This window comes from Propithecus coquereli, unplaced genomic scaffold (assembly GCF_000956105.1).
Source record: "Propithecus coquereli isolate 6110/MARCELLA unplaced genomic scaffold, Pcoq_1.0 Scaffold39, whole genome shotgun sequence".
Classification (NCBI taxonomy): Eukaryota; Metazoa; Chordata; class Mammalia; order Primates; family Indriidae; genus Propithecus; species Propithecus coquereli.
In genome coordinates this window covers 6,768,337-6,780,809 of record NW_012149618.1, presented here as the reverse complement: position 1 = coordinate 6,780,809, position 12,473 = coordinate 6,768,337, and positions in this window count along the sequence as shown.

The following is a 12,473-nucleotide window of genomic DNA, read 5'->3' as shown; positions in this document are numbered from 1 at the left end:
GTGTGCAGGCACTTAAGGGAGGAGGGCTCAGGGTGTGCAGGCACTTGCAGGCCTCATGAGTGGTTTTCAATTTTACTACAATGGGGAAGTTGTTGAAGGGTTTTGAGAAGAGTAATTTGGTCAATGTTTATTTTAAGTAGATCACTCTGCACTGTAGCAAAAGGATCAGAGGGCATAAAGTTGGAGGAGGGAAACCAAGGAGGAAACGTTGTCATTTCCTTGACAAGAGATGTTGGTGGCTCAGCCTAGGGAGGAAACTGTGCAAATGAAGAAACGTGGGTGGACATGCGATATAATTTTCATATAGAATTAACAGAACATATAGTTTTAACGAGGCAGAATCCAACCACACATCCAGCAGCCTAGACCTGTGTTGTCTGATATGGTAGCCACTAACCCCTTGTGGCTACTTAAATTTAAATTAATTAAAAATGAAGGAAATAAAATAAAAATGTTGCTCTGCTACACTAGCCACATTTCAAGGGTGCAAAGGCCACATGTAGCTAGTGGCTGCCATTATTGGACAGGGTAGCTTTTAGTGAACATGTCTATCACCACAGAAACTTCTACTGGATAGTGCTAAAGTCAATTGGAAAAGTATTAAAAAATGGATCTAGAAGACATCAAAGGGGCCATCAGTCTGACACCCGACTGTAGAGGTGATGTGCCAGAGGACGCTCAGGTGATGTCACTGGCGTGGTGCCCACACCAGGCTCTCGGACAGCAGCCTCCTCCTCTTACGTGCGTCGTAAGCATCGTTGGTAGAAACACCTGCTTTCCTGAGGGCTTTGCTTCCCGAAAGAAAGGCCTTGCTCCAAGAGCAAAGAGCAAAGCTGTTCTTGCTTCTCCCCCAGCGTTTATCCAGTAGAGGGGGATGGAAGCAGAGGTGAAGGCGCCTGGATCGGTGATGGTACCCAGCTGTCAGAACCTAAATTGTGGAGTTACCAGCAGTGCCTGGGTGAGGGGAGGCTCAGTCCTGATTCCAACTCAGGCCAATTTAATAATTCCATAGCAGCCTGAAGAAGGAAGGCGGAGATGGAAACAACAAAAGCACGAACACCATTATCGTCTCCAGCGAACGTGGTGCGTTGCTGGAGGCTCAGAGACTGTGTGTTGAGCTCCTTCTGCAGAAAAGAACGCGTTGCTTTCTGAAAATCACACACCATGCAGCTCATTCCGTTCCATCCCCGCACTCAGCCTCTCCAAAGAAACACCAGAGAAATGGATTCCGAGAAATACCACCAGCTCACACCCTATATTCAGTCCTAGATCCCAAGTGTTCCTTGTCTCCAGAGAAGAAAAAAAAGAAGAAGAAGAAGGAAAAAAACACCGAGGTAGCAAAGCCTCCTGGTGACCTGGTAATTCTGGGAAACAGTGAAGTGAGTTCCAGGAAGTGAGTGAAGAGAGAAGCCTTGTTTTTCTCACCTCTGAGCTGCTGGGTAAGGGCAGGGCTTAGTTCCAGATGTGTCAAGGGGGGGCCCGAGGGGGAGGCTGCCTGAAGAGCCGGCTTGGGGAGGAGGGGACAGGATCCTCCCAGGTCCCGATGTGCTAAACCTGGGGCAGACTTCACCACGGGACAACGGGTTTATCTCCGCCTCCCCTCCCCTGGCTCAGGCTGGTCAGGACTGCGGGACCCAGGGTCACAGGCAGGTAGGAGACCCCCAGATTCCACCTCATTGGTGGCAGTGGCACCCTAATGGTCTTCCAGCACTCCCTGTTGCCCTGGGCCTTCTGGGAGTGTGGATAGATGACCTGTGACTGTGACATGCCCGCACGTCGTATTCCTCAGTCGATACTTGGATTTGTGTCTTTCGCATTTGTATTGTCATTACCCTCGAGTAGGATGACACGATGGCTGCCATTAGTTGAGTATGGCCTGTGTGCTGGCTTCGTGTTCATCATCTCAGTTAAACGTCACGATAACCCTACAGAATGATTGTTATCTCCACTTTACCAGTGAAGAAAATGAGCCTCAGAAAAGCAAATATGATCTAGTAACCACGCTCCTTGGCATTTAGCCAAATGTGTCGAAGACTCATGTCCATACAAAAACCTGCACGTGGGTGTTTACGGCAGCTTTGCTTGTAATTGCCAAAGCGTGGAAGCGACCAAGACATTCTTCAGTGTGTGATGGACGGACAACCTGTGGTTCATCCAGACAATGGAATGTCTTTCAGCATTAAAAAGAAATGAGCTATTAGGCCATGAAAAGACATGCAGGAACCTTAAATGTATGTTACTAAGTGAAAGAAGCCCGTCTGAAAAGGCTACATACCATATGATTCCAACTATGTGACATTTTGGAAAAGGCAAAACCGTGAAGATAGTAGAAGGATCAGTGATTGTCAGGGGTCTGGGGCAGCAAAGGATGAACAGGTGGGGCACAGAGGACTTTTAGGGCAATGAAACTACTGTGTACGAGACTGTAATTAATGTTGGATATAAGTCATTATTCATTGTCCAAACCCACAGAATGTAAGTGAGCCCTAATGTAAACTGTGCACTCTGGGTGATAATGACGCATCAGTGTAGGTCCATCCGTTGTAACCAATGTCCCACTCTGGTGCAAGATGTTGACGGTGGGGTAGTAATATGGGAAATCTCTGTACTTTCTGCTCCGTTTTGCTGTGAACCTAAAACTACTCTAAGACTAAAGTCTATATAAAAAGTAAAAATGTCGGCACCTGTCCAAGGTCCTAGCACTCGTGACCAGTGGAACTGAGACCCAAGTCGGACACTCTGTTCTTTACCATCCCACTGCTGTAGGCTTTCATACGTCACAGACACCTTTGTTTTTAATGAACTGCTTTCATTCACAGTGATTCCATGATGTGGGCATTAGTTCTATTTTCCCAATAAGGAAATAGGCTCAGAGAGGTTAGCTACATCTCACTCAAGCCATGTACTGGGTGGGTGAGTGGCTGAGTCAGAACCTGAGGCTAGGTTAACTGACTCAAATCTCTGTGCTGTCCTCAGATAACACACCTGATCCAGAAACTCATGTGGCCTGGAACACGCACAGAGTGACATCTGGGCTGACTGTCTGCAACTGCCAGCAATAGCTGTATATTCTGGCTCTGTGACTTTTGCTAGACCCTGAGTCATTCCATCAGCTGCTGGCAGTTGATAGAACCTGTGTGTAGATTTGGGTCACTAATCCACCAAAGCAAGATGCATGAAAAACAGCTTTGTCATTGGTTCACACCCAGAACGCCAGGGTGTGTGATAAACAGGGAGGTAACTGGGCCAGGGACCTGAGGAACTGAGATGCAAACCCAGAACCTCACTTCTCACCAGAGGAGGCTCAGTGCTTCTTCCCACTGGGCCATGGGACTCTGGGCCAGGGGGGCCAGACCTCCTGGCTGTTGGGCTGCAATAGCCATGACAATGGAGAAGGCCCTTTGGAAACACTGGGGAACATTGGAAACTCCCCCCTCTCTCTGTCCCTTCCCCTAAAGCAATTTGACAATGCCATCCCTTCCCCTGTAAGCTGAGAACTCGCCGGACTTAAATCCTGGACACGTGATGTCTGCTTTCCTCCCGGTCCTTTCTTTCCTTGCTCCCAGGCTACACCCCCTTCCCTGTTCTCTCCTAGGGAAGGAGGAGCCAGAGGGGGCTGCCTTATCTGTTTTGAGTTGTGGCAAGAGTACCGGCCTTTTAAACCCCGGTGCCAACCAGTCATTGGATGCAGGATGCCCTGGGAAGGGAGTATAACTCTTCTGCCAAGCCAGTTCTGAAGAGGGTGATCAGCTGGCAGCACTGAGGTGGCTGAGAAATACGCCTCTCAGTCCCGCAGGGCATCTGGGCAGCGCATCACAGAATCTATGAGAGCCCATCTTTTATACTGCTCAGATCCATGTCTTATAGGTTCTGGAGGAAGCTCCTCCCCAGGACAGCTTCACTGTCCATTTGCTGTCAAAATTGGGCAGGTACTGAGGGACACCCAGGTGAATTCCTTGGTGCCAAACATGGTCCTCCCCGCCCCTCTGAGTAGCAGCTCTACTGCTGCCCGCTGATCGGGTCAGTTACCTGCCAGGCCATGAGTCACTTCTTGCTCGCTGGCCCCTCACACAAGAAAACCAATGTCCCCTCAGGCCAATCTTGGCTGCCGCAGATGGGAATTTCTGATGTCCTGTATTTGGCGGGGGAAGGATGGACTGTTTATCTGTAAGGACTGGACAGTACTTCACATCCTTTCAGGAATTACGGGAGGAAAATCACGGGGTCATTCCCCAGGGAGTTGGGTGAGAATGAGCTGACTAGAGTATTGACCTATTTGTATGAGAGCTGTTCAGAGATCTCGGACCAAGTCCAAGGTCTTTGTTGAGCTTGCCCGGCCGCCATGTTCCAACCACGCAGCCCTTCCACACCCACCTTCCTGCCCAGCCAGTGCGAGCAACTCCCCTGCCCCCGACGTCCTTCACGCCCGCTGATGTTGCTTCTGTTCACAGCAGATCTCCTAAAACCATCACTCTAGTGTGGCCGAGCAGTGAAGAGCTGTGGAATCAAAGTGCTTTCCGCAGCGAAAGGGTCCAGACTGGGCACCTGAACACCCAGGGATCAGCCTTCCAAGTCCTTTCCGCTTTGGTGCTTTTAACAGACACACTGTGCAGACCGTCAAGGCCAGGTGAGCCCGTGTCAAACTTGTCTCATTCGTGGTCAAAGTTGAGGTGGGTCCTTGAACCTGTCATCAGTTACTTCAGGAAGGTGGCTTATTTTCTTTTGTCTCTTGCTCACAAGACCCAGGGCTTGGCCTCCCGACGCCCAAGGGTGCGATCTGCCCAGTCCTGTAGCACAGAGGTCCCATGGGTGTCAGTAACTTGGGTGTCACTTGCCACTCCTAGGTCCACCATCCTAGATACCCTCAGAGGGGACTGCAGAGATGGAGGAGGGGATGATGTCCATAAATACCCAGAGTCCTGCTTCAACGTTCACTAATGTCCTTAAGCCTCAGTTTCCTTACCTGTGCAATAGAAGTAAAATGAGAACCTGCCTCATGGTGCTATTGGTGGATTATATGAGGTAAGTCACAGTAGGCATTTAGCAGAGTGTCTGACACAAAATAAGCACTCAATAATTACAGTCCTTTTGTAATATACACATTACAGGTCTACAGTCCATTACCTGTAATTCTAAAGTTAAAAAGAGCTCTGAAAATTGTACCGTCAGTATCAAAATTCATTTGGAAGTAAAACCTGTCCTGAAGTGGCATACAGCTATATTTAGGTTTTATTTATCCCAGTTAGTATAAATATTCATGGACACTAATGAGACACTGCTCTGGCCCCTGCCAGGGTTGTTGCTTGATATATTGTGCATGTACCATATCACCTTTCTGAAATCAAGAGAATTCTGATTTCCAAAACATACCTGGTGCCAAGAGTTTAGAATAAGGATTTTAAATCTGTATTGCTTTTTAAGAGCAGAGTCAGTGTGTCCCCTGATGGAGTTGCAACAGAAGTGACTGTCAACTCTAGAACTGTGCGAGTCAAAACCTTGGAAGGAATGGAACTCATTCTCTTCTCTCCTAGAAAAAATGCTAGATTGCTGCTTAAAGGCAGAAAGAACTAAAGGTCATAAAGTCAGCTAAAAAAAAGGTATTAATATATCTTTGTTCATTTGCTCATGTGATCACTTAGGGGTTTCTATAGGGAGTCTGGATCTCAGTGAGAAAAATCTTGAAGGACCCTTTCAATTCCCAGATCCCAGGAAGGGCGGTGACACTGTTACCTCCTGCTTGTTCAGTATATTGCTAGGCTGGGCCACAGAAAGGGGAGCAGAGCAGTTGTCCTCCCTTAGAATCCGTGCTTTCATTAAGGATATAAGACATGGATGCTTGAAACAAGCTGTGATGTGTTAGAAGATTAGAGATAAGATTAGAAGATATTAGAAGATTATGACATTAATATTCAGGTGAGTAACAGAGCTGGTATGCACCATATGAGTTCAGAAAAGGGACCCCAAATGTCAGGGAGCTGGTCTAAGGTGAGCTAATTCTTAGACGAACACCCAGGAATGGATAAAAAAGAGAGGAGTTGGGGAGCTGAGGATGGGATGGAGGGAGAAGTTGGGACTTTGGAATTTGGTCCAAACTCCACTTTTACTAGCTATGTGGCTGGGGCAGTTGGGCTAACCCTTGGAGGCTCAGTTTCCTCATTTCTAACATGGAGACAGTTATAGCTCTCTCTAGCTATGGCTATCGTAACTGTTAACTAGTGTTAACAGAACACCAGTCTTTCTTGGTAGCCACAGGCCCTGCAGTTTGGTTCTCAGAATCTTTGTTCTCATTGCTTCCATGATGCCTGTTGGCTGTGGGCTTGACAGTTTAGAGCCCAGCTCAATGGTGTGTGTTTGACAAAGGCACAGAGATCAGGAGGAAAAACACTCATTCAACCAGCCAAAACCCAGACAGATAATCCCTTCACCCATTTGATATTTGACAACTCTCCCCCATTCAGCCCCACCCGTTACTCTAGTTAAGCAACGTCCTCCATCCAGCGGTGGACAGGGGAAGCCAGCCTGCCGGTGGGACCTTTGCCCGCAAGTCAGGGATGTTTGTTCTTGGGAGATCTCATTTTATCTTCCTCTTGGGACCTCTTGGCCTGCTGTAGCACCCAGCACCACCCCATGGGTGGGTTCCTGATGGATGATGACTATCCTGACATCTTGGCTCCAGGGACATTGTTCATCCTCAACAGGTCACACAGATACAAAACCATATAAATCCTATGTATCAGCTAGGGGAGAGGTGAAGGGAAGTGCAAAACAAAAGGGGGTAGAGGTTATCGCTGGTAGGAGTGCAGGGTGGGAGAAGGCTGCACTGTGTCTAACGCAGAAGGAAAAGTGGAAGGAACAGTCACCAGAGTGGAGCTAACACTAGAGCCCACCCCAAAAGCAGGGAGCTCAAGAAAAAGCTCCCAATTCTGATGGGAAAGCTCCCCATTCTGATAAAAAAACACCTAGTAGAACTGGGGCAAATAAGGTTTTGATGAGTGGAGCAGGAGTTTGGTAACATCGTTATCATCACCATCCTCCTCCTCCTCCTCCTCATCCCCTTTTACAGAGGATGGTTCGTGAAGATCCCCTCTTCTCTGAAGCCTGAGGTCAGGAAGAGCTGACACACTCCAGCGACAGTGAGAGAGGAGCCTGGCTAAAGCAGAGGCCGTGCCTGGCAGTTTCAATAGAGAGACCAGAAGAATTTGAACAGCAAACTGAGCCTTCATCTATAGTCACTGAGGTGACTTTGAGCATTGCTGAGAGAGCAAAACATCATGACAGGTGATTTGAGTGCTTAAATGAGGAGGGGAGGGGGTCAGGGAGACCAATAGGAATAAAAATAAAGGAATGGGTCACTGTGACATCTTTGATTTTTGTTTAGATTATTTTTATTATTATTTATTATTATCAACATCTTATATAACTTAATGGAGGTGAAATTCACACCTCCCATTAATTGACCATTAATGTGAGCAATTCAGTGGCATTTAGTACATTCATAATGTTGGGCAACCACCACCTCTATCTATTAATAGTTCCCAAATATTTCTATCATACAGCAAAACCTCTACTTGTTAAACAGTTCCCCAGCCCCAATCCCACCTCCCTCCAGCCGCTGGTAACCACCAATTTGTCTTCTGTCCCTATGGATTTTTCTATTCTGGATATTGCATATAGATGAAATCATACAATATGTGACTTCTTTCACTTGGCAGGATGTTTTCAAGGTTCATTCACACTTGTAGCGGGCATCAGTACTTCATTCCTTTTTATGGCTGAATAATGTTCCATTGTGTGCCACATTCTGTTTATCCGTTCATCTGTTGACTGACATTTGGGCTGTTTTCACCTTTTGGCCATTGTGAATAGTCAGTGTGAACATGTGTGTACAGTCTTGATGACGTTTTAAAGATGACTTTAAATGGCTTTAAATGGCCTTATGCATCCTCTGCTTGGATTGTGTAGCAAGAGAGAGTTCCTGAAATATATTTAAGAAGTCAGGGTCCCAATTTTAGTTACTGGTGAGCCATGGACATCCACGGTGAGAAGAGGCTAAAGACCAGAAACGCCTGTCCTGGGGAAGCAGCCTATGCAGCTCACGTGGCCTGTGAGCGATGACAGTGTGGTCTGGGGAGGACACCTCAGGCTGCAAAAGTGGTGACTCTGCTGCTCCCAGGCTGTGTAGCAGCTGAGCAGGTCTCTCACCCTCAGAAGGTGCTGTCAGATGGGGACTTGTTTCTCAAACAGCTGAGGACCACACCTTTGTGCTATGACTTATTTCTCTGTTAGAAGACATGCAAGGTGACACTTGTGACTCACCATCAATAGGCTTTTGTGTTAGTCACAGTGCATTATTGGCAAGTGTTAAAAAATGGAGACGTCTCGGAGGGCTACTGCATAGCCCACAGAACTGAAGGAGAAATGAATAATTAGGCTTAAAGGGGCAGGCAACAGACAAGGTCTGGGGCTTCCGGGGGCAGGGGCAGACTGTTGGGTGGATAAGGAATGGTCATTTTTCTCTCTTAATGTCACTCCACTCAAGGTTCACAATCCCAGGAGGGGGCTGATCAATGCACGGCTTGACCAGAGTCCTTGACTGACAGTTCCACCGGGCTGCGCCCAGGGAAGAGGTGATTCCCCAGGTGGAAACCAGGGAGCTATGAACAGAAGGATGGGGACGGGACGTGGATGCCGGGAGTCCCCCAAAGCCTCAACTGTCCACTAGAAATGTGAACTTTGAGGCTGGCACTGTTGAGCGAAAGGCCCTGGGGCCACCCTAGGAGCAGAGCACGGGTTGGAGGGACTGGGGATTTGGGGTGAGGTGTGGGGCCTGGCACCTGCCTGCCCCTGCCAAGTGCTCCACTTACACCCCATGCATCATGCACGAGGTCCAAGAGCTCAGGCCTGAGAAGTCTGAACCAAACTGCATCTGGCAACTAAAAATATCTCAGCTCCAGGGAAGCAGCGGAGAGAGCTTTTCCAAAGCCAGCTGAGGCCTTCAATATAGGTAGGAAATTATTAATCATGCCCTGTGATTCTTCTTGGTATGAGCTGTCTTTGCACTTTAAAAATAAATAAATGTGAACCGAGGCCCATCGACCCCTTCTTTCTTTAACTATCCATCTTAGAAATAGTTGGTAACCCCCGCTGCCCATGCCCCCAATATAGGCTGCCCTGCTTCTTGGAAAAACAGGAATTTCTTATCGGATCAACAGGAAATTCTATTTTTACTTGATGTTAGAATTTAAAATATCACAGGGAGAGAGAAGCTCTCTTATATCCAAGCCTTGTCCTAAATTTATCCCCTCACCGAGGAGCTCTCCTTCTAAGCTGTCACCCCCAGGGTTTTCACCCTCCGAGACTGGCCCCCGATGGCAGGCAAGACAAAGAGCTTTGACACCCCAACTTGGTTTTCTTTCTAATCCCAAATAGCAATGTTGCCACGCAGGTCATTTAGGGAACTGCAGGAGGGCGCTGCTCCGTGCAAGTCATGGCTGGGCCTAGAAGGTGCTTCAGAGCATTCACTGAGAAGCTGAGACAGCTCGAGTAAGCAGCACTTTAACCGTCACTGAAGGCCCTGGCCAATAGTGATCCTTAAACTAGATGACCCCTTCTCCAAAAGCAAGCAGGAGCAGTGAAGCCAGAGTTCATCGAGGCCTGCCTGTGTGCCAGGTACTTCCTAGCACGGGCCAGGCCACTGGATCTTTCCAGCAGCTGTCGATGGAACATCATCAGCATCATCAGCATCTTCCCCAGTTTGCAGAGGAGTGAATGGAAGATGTGAGAGGTCTCGAGAATTAGAACCTGAGCCAGTTTGATTCCAGAGCTCACGCTCTTGTCTCTTTACCACTGGTATTTGTTCAACATCTTGCTGTAGGTCAGAAGCAAAGCTAATGGCTCCAGTGGCCGCTAGTGTAGGCGTTACCAGCTGGATGACTGGCAGCCTGCAGGAACCCTTTCTCCCGGAAGGAGCAGCTGTCTATTTAGGAGGGCCACTGCCTGTGCTGGGCTGTAACCGCACGCAAATAACTGCCTCCCTCAGAGAGTGTTAAGAAACTTCCTCAATGCCCAGCTTGCTTGAACTTGCATTTTGCATGATTTCTTCTTGGAATCCTGCCTTTTCTCTGAGAGTTGTGTAAACCAATACCTTATTTACTTACTGAATGTTTTGTTTTGTTTTGCTTTGCTTGTTTTTTTTTTTTTTTTAGTGGTGCAAATAAAAGAGTGTTGCAGGATAATTGTGCTTTTAACCCTGGCTCTGAAGCTGGGATCTTATGAAATTCACTTCTCATCTCAGGGCCTCAGTTTCCTCATCTGCACTAATAAGACGGTGCACCCTGACATGGCAAAAAGAAGGGCTTAGAGAGCTCACTGGAGCCTCTTTTATAAGGGCACTAATTCCATTCACAGGGCTCCACCCTCATGACCTAATCACCCCTGAAAGGCCCCCACCTTCTAATGCCATCACACTGGGGGTTAAGATTTCAATATATGAATTTCGTAGGGACACAAACATTTAGTCCATAACAGCTCCCATCTCTGAATGTCACAGACCCTTGTCCTCTCTGCCTGCAATAAAAGGAAGAGGGTGCCTACTGTCTGAGATCCTTCCTGCCGTGGCGTTGACCATCCCCTTAAAAAGCCAGGCATTTGGCTAATGGCTGAGGAGTGGCCTCGACTTTTGGCACTATATCCAGGAGTGAGAGATGGCTTGCTACATTTTAAAACCTTGATAAGTTTCTTAACTTCCAAAGAATTGGTTCTATTCATGCAGAAGCAGTCTAAGGAAACGAGATCAAAAGACAAAGAAAATAGGAATTAGAGCATGTCGTGGACAGAAACTCAGCGACTTGGGTTAGAAGGCTGGCTTGCGGAGTCAGGTAAGGACTTCGACTATTAATCGAATGAGTAACAGGTAAAGCGAGGGCCTGGAGAGATGCGAGTCAAATATAAGTGCAGACACTCCTGGGCAACAGAAGGAGGAACTTGGAGGTGTGAAAGTTTGTTCAAGAGTGGGCCAGTCCACCTAGTCTGGCTTTTCTAGACATGCTGAGTGAGTCTCTTTGGGCGTGGGAATGTCAAGGAGAACGGGTTGCTGGAGTGTGCAGTTGGGCTGAGACAGTTCTGGATGTGAAATTTCTAGCCCGTGTCCCCAAAACTGCCAGGGAGCCTAGGAGACGATCCTTGAGTTGTCCAGCCTGTTCTCTGAGCATGCGTAGACATGTGCAGTGGCCTTGAGATCCCAAATGGGCACAGCCAATTTGTTTGGGAATCGCCTGGAGCTGTCCCAACAGATGCATATTTCTAAGGGGCCTTTGTGGGAAGGGAAGGGGTTAGCACTGCCTCTCTCTGGCCCAAGGGCCTGTGGAGCTCTACGCTGAACTCTAAGGTGAGAATGAGGCCAAGACAACAGGAAGACACTCTGGTCTCGGGTCATGGTCAAAGGCATGGGCTAAGTCCAGAGCCAAGCAGAGGGGACGTGAGGCATCCACTGTTCTTCTCTTTAAGGGATTGTTTGTGGGTCTCCTGCTCTCCAGGCACAGAGGCTGATGGCTCCGCAGAGACAGGGAGAAGAGGCTAAAGGAATCGGTGACCTTATCAACTCTGAGTCCCTGTCCACAGTGACAGAAGGAGGCCCTATGTCCATTGGGCAGAGATGGAAATGCCCCGACCCTGGGCTGAAGGCTTGTAGAATGGCACGCTGGCATCCGACCATCCCTTCTGGAAAGGACTTGGTTCCCACTGGTCATTTTGTACATTTTGACCAGATCTCAATGTGCCATTTCTAAAGCTGCTATAGTCACTCTGAATTAATCTAGAAGAGATGTTGACAAGCCCTCTCAGCCCTTGCTGCTGACATCCTCCTTCAAGACTCTCAGTATGATTATTTAAAGTAATAATGAAAAGCAAAACAGGAAATTCTTATCCGTTTTGGCAGGAAATTCTTGAGCTGTGTGGAAGGTGCTGCCCTGGGGGTTTGTGCCCTCCAGGACCTGTTGGGAAACGATTTATGGTCCGAGGTGGCCCAGTCCTTCCTCCAGCCTTGGGGTGGGAGAGGAGGGAAGAGCTGGACCCTGGGAAGCAAGGTCTGCATTATCTTGAATTCTTGAAATGTATGTTTCTATTGATAACACAGGCTTTGTGTCCACTAATAAGTTATGGTCCTGTTTTTGTCTTGCCCTGGAATGGGAGTACCAAATTCAGGTGAAATAGAGATGTCCCATTTCAAGTTTGAAAAGTTTCATTCTTTAGTGTGTATAATTTATGTGACATCCTGGGTAATAGGACTTAGAGGAGAAGATTCATATTTATCGAGGACCCACGAGACCCACGTACCGTGATAGGCCCTTCACGAACGGACATCATGGTACATTCTCTCATGATGGGTATTATTTTCTCCATCTCGCAGATGTGGAAACTGAGGCCCACTGAGGTTAAGGAGCCTGGTCAGAGCCGCGTAAGTGCTAAAGGGTGGA